Source organism: Abramis brama (assembly GCF_963993115.1).
Source record: "Abramis brama genome assembly, chromosome: 11".
Classification (NCBI taxonomy): Eukaryota; Metazoa; Chordata; class Actinopteri; order Cypriniformes; family Leuciscidae; genus Abramis; species Abramis brama.
The window spans coordinates 40184973-40196532 of NC_139973.1; the positions used below are offsets into that span (position 1 = coordinate 40184973).

The window sequence follows — 11560 nt, forward strand, 5'->3', positions numbered from 1 at the left end:
GTTTTTTTTTCTGTTCAGAAAGCATATTTTATTTCATTTTGATAATATTTTTTCTATTTTCTAATGCGATTTAAAAAAAAAAAATTATTTACCTTTAAATGACTAGATTTGATCAATAAATAATAAATAAATTGTAATTTGTGCACATTCTCTGAACTTAAATTCAAAATAACACAATTTCATGCATACCCTTTAAATTCAGCTCAAAATATCTTACATTTGGAGTGTTTGCCGACCTCTTGTGGAAAAATAATAATATAACATGATATTTCATGACTTATTCCTACGCCCTATGACACTTAGCGCGAATTATTGGTGTAACTTCCTGTAAACAATCAGTGAAACGCTCGCTCTATGAACGCAATACGTTTAAAAGGTGTCACAATGAGATGATACTACTCACCCTTCAACCATCGAACATTAAAAGTAAATTTAAAAGTGGAAAAGCATCAACAAGGTACTTTCAACAGACCAAACAACCCCAAAAGCGCGAGTCTTTAACGGACGGGTTAAATATCGCTGTAGTAATATCGTACTTATGTTGCCTAAATCAAAAATATTCATTAACTTCAGCATTACGTGATACTATTTCAAAGTGATTTCCGTCATTTTGTCAGATTATAAATTAAATACCTGTGAAAACAAACCTGGAAAAAGACGTGAGGATTTTAGGAGAATAACGAGAGATTATTTGTACATTCCAGAGTTATTAATGGAATATATCGTAAATTAAATTCGACAGAACAGACCACAAATGTGCAGTATATGTTGTCCTTTTTCATACTTTTAACACGGCCCAGCAAACATTTGGACGTTTAATGACCGTTGAAAAGACGTCCGTCCGAGACGTCCCGTCATGGTTGAAAAATAGTTCCAAAATGAAAGTTGAACCGACGTCTTTGACGTCGTCTGGCCGTGAATTCCACGTCTTTTCTGCGCGTCCCTGGACGTCTAAATGGGTTTTTTTTTTAGTTCTTCTGGATGTTTATAAGATAGATATATATATATATAATCCTGCATATAAACTAATCACACCCATATTGTGTAACATCGTGAAAGGCAATCATTTAGGCTATTTTTACACATCTGAACTTGACAAAGGTTCTAAAAAGGTCCAAAATTGGTCCGGTCAGACCTGAACGTCTATAAGTAAGGAATAATTGACGACAGGCCGTTGAATTATTAGAAAAATAATGCACACCCGAGGTGGTAATGCGGTCACGACGCGAAGCGGAGTGGCCGTTCACCTCGGGTGTGCATTATTTTTCTAATAATTCAACGGCCTGAAGTCAGTTATTCCGCTTATACTACAGTTACCACACCTCGAAACATTGTTCAGATTATGTATTTCAAGACGTTTGTACAGTTTTTGTCATTAAAACGCTCTTGTATGTAGGACTAATTTCTTACGCATCTAATCCCATGCCTCCGTTGCTAATTCCAAAACGTCATTTTAGAGTAACAGAGGTTTGAGCCACTGATAGCAGACTAATGCTGGGGACACACGACTAGCTGACACATTCTCTGACTGTTTTCATCGCAGAATATTTTAAACACCGACTTTGAACACAGACTGAATGCGCTGAACACGCGTTTGGACATGATCAGTCATAAGAATCAAATAACATTCATAACCGGCCTTAAAGTGTGTCCCCGGCTTTATGCAGTTATTAATGCAGTTATTAGAGAGAGATGTGCAATAATGAGACAGAAAAGCATGTGCGTCAATATTATTATTTATTAATTAATTCAATTCGTTTTAATTAATTCGTTCATTCTTTTGTTTCTATTATTGACAGATGACAGTAGACTAGCCAAATAAATGAAACACAAAGCCCTTTTAACAAGTAGGCCAATCAATAATTATTTATTTGTTAAATTATCTGCAATAATAATCTGTGCTGCAGGACTATCCATTTATTTAGCCTATATTCAGTTTAATTTTCTATTGATTATATAGGACTATATACTTTATTTATTAAAATTAAACTGCATGTTTCCATTGATTGTGAAGCTAGACATTGAAAATTGCAGATCAAGCGCATGGGGCTAAATGTTTTTTCTTGTTATGAATTGTATCCTATTTTCCGTTATTACAGTTGACTACGCGAAGTGATATGGAACTGTAATGCGGTCAAGACCTGCCTGGAACTACTTTAGCTGTGCGTTTCCCTGAAAATAATGCACGCCTTAGAACGTTCGTCAACCAATCAGATTCAAGCATTCAACGGCCCTGTAGTATAAAACCATTTAATCACGTGTACATCAACACATTATTTGTGGACTGAAGCAAAAAATAGTGCTATAATTTAGCACAACATTTTATTGTGAATATTACATTTGAAATGTCTTCCAGTTGTTAGAAATAGTACAATGTGGTAAATTCTGTGGTAATGGCATTTTCTCTAACAGTTTCATATTAAGGTTAAGCAGACATTAATCAAACCAGAATATAACAAAAGTACAGGAACAGTCAACACATTCTATTTTTAAGAGTATTTCTATAATATTCCATCATTGATGAATAGAAGTCAGAGCTGTGGCAGTACTAAGTTTCAGTTACTAACAGTCTTGCATTACTGTTAAACAGCCATAAATAATAGTTTTTAGAGTCTATGAAGTTTATGGCTTTATGGTTTTTGTTTTGTTTATGGCTCATTTTTTAAATCCACCACCCCCAGCTGTTCCTGGAGCGTTCTTCAGGTGTTCCTCCACTGCTGCATCAATGTCTGAGTCTGTAGCATTTGGGCTCCACCTCATCACAGCATCTGAGGAAAGAGAATATGGTTTAAAAAAAAAAGAGAAAGGCTAATTTCTAGGTAAATGTACTTTTTTTTTTTTTTAAATGTCAGAAAATAACCATGTTATTTTACTGCATAGTAATCGTATGCCAATAAAAGATGTTCTGCATTAAATGTGTTCGAATAGTGGGAAAAAAAACAGCATTTACCCTCTTCAATACAGAGCCCTTAAGAAAGACCCTTCACTAGGTGTGTAACTGTAAAAGTGAAAAGGACATTTCTGATAAAGACAGATGGTCTTTTAAAGAATGTCCCCGGAATAGATAAAAGTTAACAAAAATGACATTAATATTAGACAAGGAACAAGAGATTTTTTTTTGGATGGCATAAGGCCAAAATTACATCGTACAAAGTGTAGCGTTGAATGACTTCTTTTGAATTTGGCCACCACTCCTCATATTGAAAACAGCCATTAAAGCATTTGACATGATTCTGTGAAAGAAATTACACAGGATTACTTCACCTCAAAAAAAAAAAAAAAAAAATCCAAGTAAAGGTCAATTTAGGGGAGACTGAATTGACACCGAGCGAAAACAATGGTATCAATAATCATTCAATACTTGGTTAAATACTTGTACTTCTAACAAAGGTTGACAACAAACTCCAAATAAGCCAGTGTTTTAAACACACCATATATAGTTAGTTAAATTTTATTTCTGTGTCATGCCAAACATTTGGCCCATCCCACATGGGATTACAAGACACCACAAACTTATTTAGCAAACATCTTCCGGTCGCATATACAAATCATTCGGAGAAATACATGAATACAAACATATATATACACATATACACACAGCATATACAAACAAATCCTCATCTACAGATCATCTCAATAAAGAGCTTTTTTCCTCTTCTCCCAGGCTCTCTCAAGATAATTGGCTAATTTATATGTTTCACATGTGAACAGCCAGCTCAGTCTTTGAGCATCATCCATATTTACCAAATCAATCTCTGATTTTATCCTACAAAACAAAACAAAATCACGCTGTTCACAATAATTAGAAATATATAATATTTCTTTCACTTGACATGGGGTAAGCGCTCCTTGAGAGTCTGGTGCCAGCAATTTCAAAATGTAAAGATTTGTAAAATGTAAATTCAATTTTGGATAGGACAACCCCATGGCTGGAAGAGACCATTAACACACATACCCTCACTTCTGTGCTCTCTCCCGAATGCAGCGGTCAAGAGGCAAGACAACATTAGGAAATTCTGTTAATGAAAACAAAACACACACAAACTTAAATAAGAGGGTAGTTAAATAAAAACAGTAAACAATATTGTTTTATTTTAACTACTTTGTGGATGTAGCAAAGATTTAGACTTCTTGTAATCCAATTGGACATAGTCAACTATTGACCATATAATAATCATTCACAATGACTAAATCCAAGGTAGCCAACCCTGGTCCTCGAGAGCCACTCTCCTGCTGGTTTCCAAACTATCCCTGCCCTACTTCCTGCTGACTAATAATGGATCAGGTGTGTTGTCAGTCAGAAGCTGGAAGGGCAGGAATAGTTGGAAAACAAGCAGGGCAGTGGCTCTCGAGGACCAGGGTTGGCTACACCTGGTCTACATATTTTAAATTGTGAAGTGATAAGACTGCTGTTCAAATATACACTTCACAGTGTAATACTGCATTAGTTACTATAAAATTAGCTGGCTGTACTTTAGCTTTTTCCTTGAGCAATGACAGACATTATAGGCTCTATATTTGTAACTGTATGAACAATTATTTAGAAAAATGTATGTTTGTATTTAAGGTATATTGTGTATAAAATAAGATGCAAATCGCAAGGTTCTCACATAAAATGGGGTGTCCTCTGGGACTGGGATGATAATGCTGGAGACAATAAAAACAAATGGGTGAAAAATATTTAAGGTAAGAAAGGACACTTTAATCAATAAACACCCTAACTATATGGTAAAAAACAAAACAAAACAAAAAACACACCTTTATGAAGGACATTAAACAAGAAACAAATGCAATGTCTCTTTGGTTCTGCCAGATGGCCTGGAGAAGGATTCCCGAATTCTACGTCTGACAGATGGCTGTTCGTTATGTGACCCTGAAAGAAAAATGGAAACTTAATGTAATTTCGTCAAGTACAACAAACAAAATCACGTTTTAAAAATTTCACTTAAGTGATTACAAAATTGGTAATCTTAGAGTATGGTTATAGAGCAACTTTGTAACAGAGCAAACCTGAGCCAAACACATTAACTGCCTTAATATAGAGAGCACATTAAACTGCCCTCCAATTGACAATAATACACTCACAATACATTTCAAATATGATCAAAAACTGAAGATTCGTTCTTTGCATACAGACAGGATTTATATTCATTATGCAAAAAGGCACGGCCATAAAGCATTACTTAAGTATTTAAAGCTGAGGCCATAGGTGAGGAATCAGGTAAAGTTAGTCTCCTTCCTGATACTTGGCTATTTTCATTGTGCATTAACCTCACCTGCACAAATAGTTGATTTTATGGTAGTGTAAGATATAAACACAGTAAATCACAGAAACGTTTTGGGATATTATGTTAACATTTATGCAAAACACCTCCTGACTCATGAAATATCCGAAATGGTCCGAACTAATAAACGGTCCGTAAGCACAAACGAGTAGCGCAGTTTCGTTCCGCTTTCATTCTTTTTTTTTTACCATTCGCTGCTGGGCAAATGTTGCGGTCGCGCCAGCGCGACCTATAACAAAATTTGGTCTCACCGGCAGAAAAAAATTAGCCTGGTTCTACCAGACTCTCGTACATTTAATTTGTACTTGTAAACTCTTTGTAAAGAGTCTGTCCCCTCTCCATTGACAAGCGTTAACTTCATTGAAGGCGGATACTCTGTTGAAGCAGAGAATGTCTAATGTTACATTTATAATACAAAATGTACTTACCCAACAGCAGATTTTTAGTAATTCGGCAACACAACAATGCACCCTCAAATCCTGCTCGCCTCGTGGTTGCCATGCGTGGTTGCAGAGCCCGTCTGGTGGTTGTAGAAAAACGGGAAAATGGCTGCTTTATCGCGAGATAATATATCATATCGTTGGATTTTGCAATATCGCGAGATTTGCTACAACATCTCGGTGGCACAGTTTTGACCTGTAAAGCACGTCAGTGTACGTCTTTTCGAACCTCTTAAAACTACTTGGGGCACTTAAATTAATTATTGCAGTATCAACCAGTGTAAGCATAATTGCATATTTCATAAGGATTTCATAGAGGGTCATGATGGACTATAAATGCACGTGTAAAGGACGTCACCTACTGGACGTCCACTTAAAACGACTAAAATGCAGTGGCTTTGCAATCACTTAACCACACTGGGCACTTTGTGATTATAATTTATTTAAACAAGATAAAGTAAATACATATTTACTTTGTATACAAATCGTGTATTTCATATAAAGATAATTCCTGTTTTTTTCTGTCTTGCTAGACGTGTAAAGGACGTCAGTGGACGTCTTCACAACCTCTTAAAATCTAATTGGGCAATTAAATTAATTATTGCAGTATTAACCATGCAAGGATTAAGCACAGCTTTTGCATATTTAACAAGGATTTCATAGAGGGTCATGATGGACTATAAATGCACGTGTAAAAGACGTCGCCAGGTGACGTCCTCTCACCCGATACACTATTTATTGAACTACACGTAGCTAAAAGTCAAAATAACAATTATACATGCAACCCCAGAGAACTGTAGACATGTACAAATGTATCTGAATGCATTTTTAGGAAATGTTCGGTGTTACATATTTTTACCGATTTATGCCGTCCTACCGCGACTATTTTTGGCCAGGGACACGACGTTGCCGTCGGACCAATGTTTGCTGGGGGATTGCAAATGGAAAAAAGAAAATAATCACGAGGAAGAGAAAGCAGCGACTGAAAAGAGCTCTTGCAGTAGATATGTAAGGAATAATTGACGACAGGCCGTTGAATTATTAGAAAAATAATGCACACCCGAGGTGGTAATGCGGTCACGACGCGAAGCGGAGTGGCCGTTCACCTCGGGTGTGCATTATTTTTCTAATAATTCAACGGCCTGAAGTCAATTATTCCGCTTATACTACAGTTACCACACCTCGAAACATTGTTCAGATTATGTATTTCAAGACGTTTGTACAGTTTTTGTCATTAAAACGCTCTTGTATGTAGGACTAATTTCTTACGCATCTAATCCCATGCCTCCGTTGCTAATTCCAAAACGTCATTTTAGAGTAACAGAGGTTTGAGCCACTGATAGCAGACTAATGCTGGGGACACACGACTAGCTGACACATTCTCTGACTGTTTTCATCGCAGCATATTTTAAACACCGACTTTGAACACAGACTGAATGCGCTGAACACGCGTTTGGACATGATCAGTCATAAGAATCAAATAACATTCATAACCGGCCTTAAAGTGTGTCCCCGGCTTTATGCAGTTATTAATGCAGTTATTAGAGAGAGATGTGCAATAATGAGACAGAAAAGCATGTGCGTCAATATTATTATTTATTAATTAATTCAATTCGTTTTAATTAATTCGTTCATTCTTTTGTTTCTATTATTGACAGATGACAGTAGACTAGCCAAATAAATGAAACACAAAGCCCTTTTAACAAGTAGGCCAATCAATAATTATTTATTTGTTAAATTATCTGCAATAATAATCTGTGCTGCAGGACTATCCATTTATTTAGCCTATATTCAGTTTAATTTTCTATTGATTATATAGGACTATATACTTTATTTATTAAAATTAAACTGCATGTTTCCATTGATTGTGAAGCTAGACATTGAAAATTGCAGATCAAGCGCATGGGGCTAAATGTTTTTTCTTGTTATGAATTGTATCCTATTTTCCGTTATTACAGTTGACTACGCGAAGTGATATGGAACTGTAATGCGGTCAAGACCTGCCTGGAACTACTTTAGCTGTGCGTTTCCCTGAAAATAATGCACGCCTTAGAACGTTCGTCAACCAATCAGATTCAAGCATTCAACGGCCCTGTAGTATAATATTGTTATAACATGTCACGTTAAAATATTAAGTATAACGTTATTCTCATGATGTCTGAAAATAAATCATTAAGGAAAATTGACAGATTAGCTTTATTTGTAGGGAAACCTTATTATTTGAAATGATTTGTTTCAGCCTTTTTTAATTGAAGTTCCCCAAACCGGAAGTGCCATCCATAATTCAAAACGCAAGGTCGTCAGCAATAAGGTGGATAACTCTATGGAGCAAATGAGCTGTTCCTCTGGGTCCTAAAGTCATTTCTCTTCAGTATGCATTCAGATACACATGTAGACATTATAAAATAATTTTTTGCTAAATGTTTAGCATTTTTAGTTTGAATTTTGAGCATTTTTAGGTTTTTCTATGTGTACTGAAGCATTCCATTAATTCCTAATCATAATTCCTAATCCAAATTGACCTGCGAATGAAGGATTTGTTACTTTTTTAAAATTTCAACGACAAAACTCCTGGGCCCGTATTCATAAAGAATCTTAATGCAAAGAGTAGCTCCTAGTGACAAAATTCTAAGAAAATTCTTAGAAATGTGGGCGTTTACTCTTAAAATTAAAGAAAAAATCCTAGTAAAGAAAAAAGTAATTCAGGAAGCATCTTAACCCTTAAAAGAGGTTTTAAGGTTAAAATTGTTAGGAGCACGGACGAGGACTTTTAAGAGGCTTAAGAGTTTCTTTAGCAGAGGAGAAAATGGCAGAAAGACGAAGAGGGAGAAGAAATGTGTTGCAGACGATGGATAACAGTGAGTTAATAAGACGCTATAGATTAGATCGTGCAGGGATCATGTTTGTGACTGATCTTTTTAGAGACACGCTAATATCTCCAGCACAGCGCAGAAATGCCATAGCGCCTGAAATGAAAGTAATCACTACATTACGATATTTGGCAACTGGGAAAATTCCATGTTTGATACATTAAAACCAACATTCAAACCACCACTTAAATAGACATGCCAACAATCAGTGTAATTGGAAAGAGTGGAACAATTTGTATCATTCTAAGCAATCAAATACCTTATAGGAAATTAACAGCATGGAAAATAGGAAAAATTACACATGTAATTTCAAAGTGAAGGCTTAGAATAGACCCTATACTTAAAATCACTTTTTTTTGTCCTTCTTGGACAACCAACCAATCACAGTCTTCAAAAGATTGTGTCATACATAGCAACGGGGTCAACCCCGCCTGTTACTCATTTTTGTTACTGATCAAAATAACCCGAGGGAAGGAAGAGCTTTAAATGTGACAAACACAACAAAACGAAGAGTACGTAATAATGGTAATTTAATGGATTATTGATTGATCGTGATTAATTGCAGGGGTCCATGATCCTGCGCATGGAGCTGAACCTGAAGCCCATGTCCCTGAAGCTCCTGTACTCTCCGGGTCTCAGGTACATCATTCTGCCCCGGTACTGAGGCTGCTCGAACATCAGCCAGTGGCCGTCCATCACGTGACAGGACCGCATCTCAGCCAGACGATAGCGGTCCGTCATGGACTCGCAGTCATCCGTGACCTCGTGCATCATCCCGCCGAAGTTCTCCCTCTCGTAGATCCTCATCCTGAAGGGTCCTCGGTGCTGCTCAAACACACACACACAGGCACTGAAACACAACAGGTCTGGAGGTGTTGATGTAACAGGGCATCACTTAACACCCTCTGGTGCTGTTCAGTCATTAATGACCGAAAAATGTATTTAATATTTATTTAAATTATTTATTTATTTGCACACCTTTGTCTTTTGCACATTTTCTATCATCTTTACTCGTATTTACTGTTGCACTTCATGTTGTCTTTGTCCTGAAACTATTTAATTCTTCTGTATTCTTGTGCAGTCATGACTTATAAGATTTAGAAACATAATTTAAAAGAGTTTAAGATGCAGTTTAGTCTGTCATATGTCAGGAGGCTGCTGCAACTGCTCACATATATAGTAAAAAAACAGTTAATTATGTAAACTGCTACAGTAAAGCATAAACTCACCCACGAATGTCCAGAGATTTCGCGCCACTAGCAGTTTCTGCCCCGCGTGTTTCCGGGACACAGCGCGTTGTACTTCCGGTGGCCACATGAGGCGCTGTGCGGCCCAAAACTGAACCTCACTACTAAGCACTTTAACCTATTCATATACTGTATACACCTACTCGATATTACACCTACTCTATATTACACCTACTCGATATATTGTACATTATATCGTAAATAGTTTACATTTAATACATGCATAAAGGATGAATGCACAAACAAATGGGAATCAACAGAAGAGAATGTAATAATGTGAATCTAATGAATTTAGTTCCATTCTTGAACTCTTTAGATTGTAGCAATTAGATCCAGAAATGGAAAATGGCCTGACATTGTTTATGACACGTGTCTGATGAATGATTTACCATTAAACTGCAATGAAATACCATTAGCCTAAATGTCAATATATTTTCCAAATTTTCCAAATCCTTATCTGTATCTGCTTACTAGGCAGAGTCTAGTTTATACTGGTATCCTATAGGCTACATTAAATCCTAAACAAGCAAAAATAATTTTAGTCCAATAAATAATTTATTTACATTTATTTAGCATCATTGCACATAAGAAACATATTTAAACATGATTTTTCAACAAAAAAAAAACATGAAATGCGTAATCTGTTTACAGCATTAGGTGAGTTGTTTTGTTCTTGAGAAAAATGAATGCCTATCTTGTGTAGCCTACCTAATATTTATCCAAATGAGTAAATATTAAATCAAATCACAATAGCTGAATTGAATTGAAATAATAAAAAAGCGTAGCTAACACTGAACCATAAACACTTCGACTCGGCGCAGTAAAAAGTCATGCCTGATCCTCTTTCCACTATTGACAGAAGTGAGAGGAAGAGGATCAGGCGTGACTTTTTACTGCGCCGAGTCGAAGTACTCCCAAAAGTGCTATTCCGCCATACATTATAGTTATCCTTTTTAACCCGCTTAGAAAAGCGACACGTTGTATTTTGTCACCATACTTGGTCGTATAACTAGCCTACTCGTGTAACTGTTTTTAAATAGGAAAAAACATTGATGTGTTTGGTCACTTTTAAATTCATTGCTGCTAGATTCCATTGAATATACTGGGGTAAGCTAAGTGCTTTCAAAGTGTCACCGCGCGCCAGAGCGATTAAAGGGATACTTCAGGATTTAGCATTAAGCTTTGTATTAGTAGAAAACCTGTAGTATTTTCGAATTACCATGCTTTCCACCCTCATATCCCCCTGAGACAAGAGATTTATGTATTTTTTGTCTGGAAAAAATCCTCTGATGACGCAAAAATCGTCATTTTGCGTCATCGGAGGATTTTCTGGCCAGAGGCTAAAGACTACAGCCATTAGGAGGGGCTGTCCCGCATGTTTTCAACCCGCCCATAGTGGGATCTCACTCACAGAATGTACACAGTGTCAGCCGTCTTTCTTTGGAAGCTAAGCTAGCAGGCTCTTGTTCTGTGGAGAAAGCTGAATAGTAGGAGAAAGCTGAGTAAGTAGGGGTTACCATCTTCCTTTTCCCGGACTTGTCCGGCGGGCGAGACCGTTCAAAATGTCCGGGATTCAGCTTTTGCGTTCTGCGGTCGCCATTCATTGTTTACATGCACACCTTTTGTTTCAATCTAACTGAATTCATTCCAATTGGTGAATCTGAATGTAGTGTTTACATGAACGCTAAACAAGTGATCGGTTGATGTGCGTTTTACCC

The 11560-nt window shown here is 36.6% G+C and overlaps 2 long non-coding RNA genes across 2 annotated transcripts; both read right to left on the bottom strand.

Annotated features, from left to right (window-relative positions):
* Nucleotides 1–2620: 2620 nt before the first annotated feature.
* LOC311091759 lies at nucleotides 2621–3042 on the bottom strand. Its single transcript, XR_014608157.1, has 2 exons — nucleotides 2951–3042; nucleotides 2621–2768 (listed from the first exon to the last, which is right to left on the bottom strand). It is a non-coding gene; the product is annotated as an uncharacterized lncRNA (long non-coding RNA).
* A 921-nt stretch (nucleotides 3043–3963) lies between these two features.
* On the bottom strand, nucleotides 3964–6651 carry LOC311092892. The gene is made up of 4 exons (XR_014608328.1): nucleotides 5714–6651; nucleotides 4759–4873; nucleotides 4611–4647; nucleotides 3964–4016 (listed from the first exon to the last, which is right to left on the bottom strand). It is a non-coding gene; the product is annotated as an uncharacterized lncRNA (long non-coding RNA).
* Nucleotides 6652–11560: the final 4909 nt, after the last annotated feature.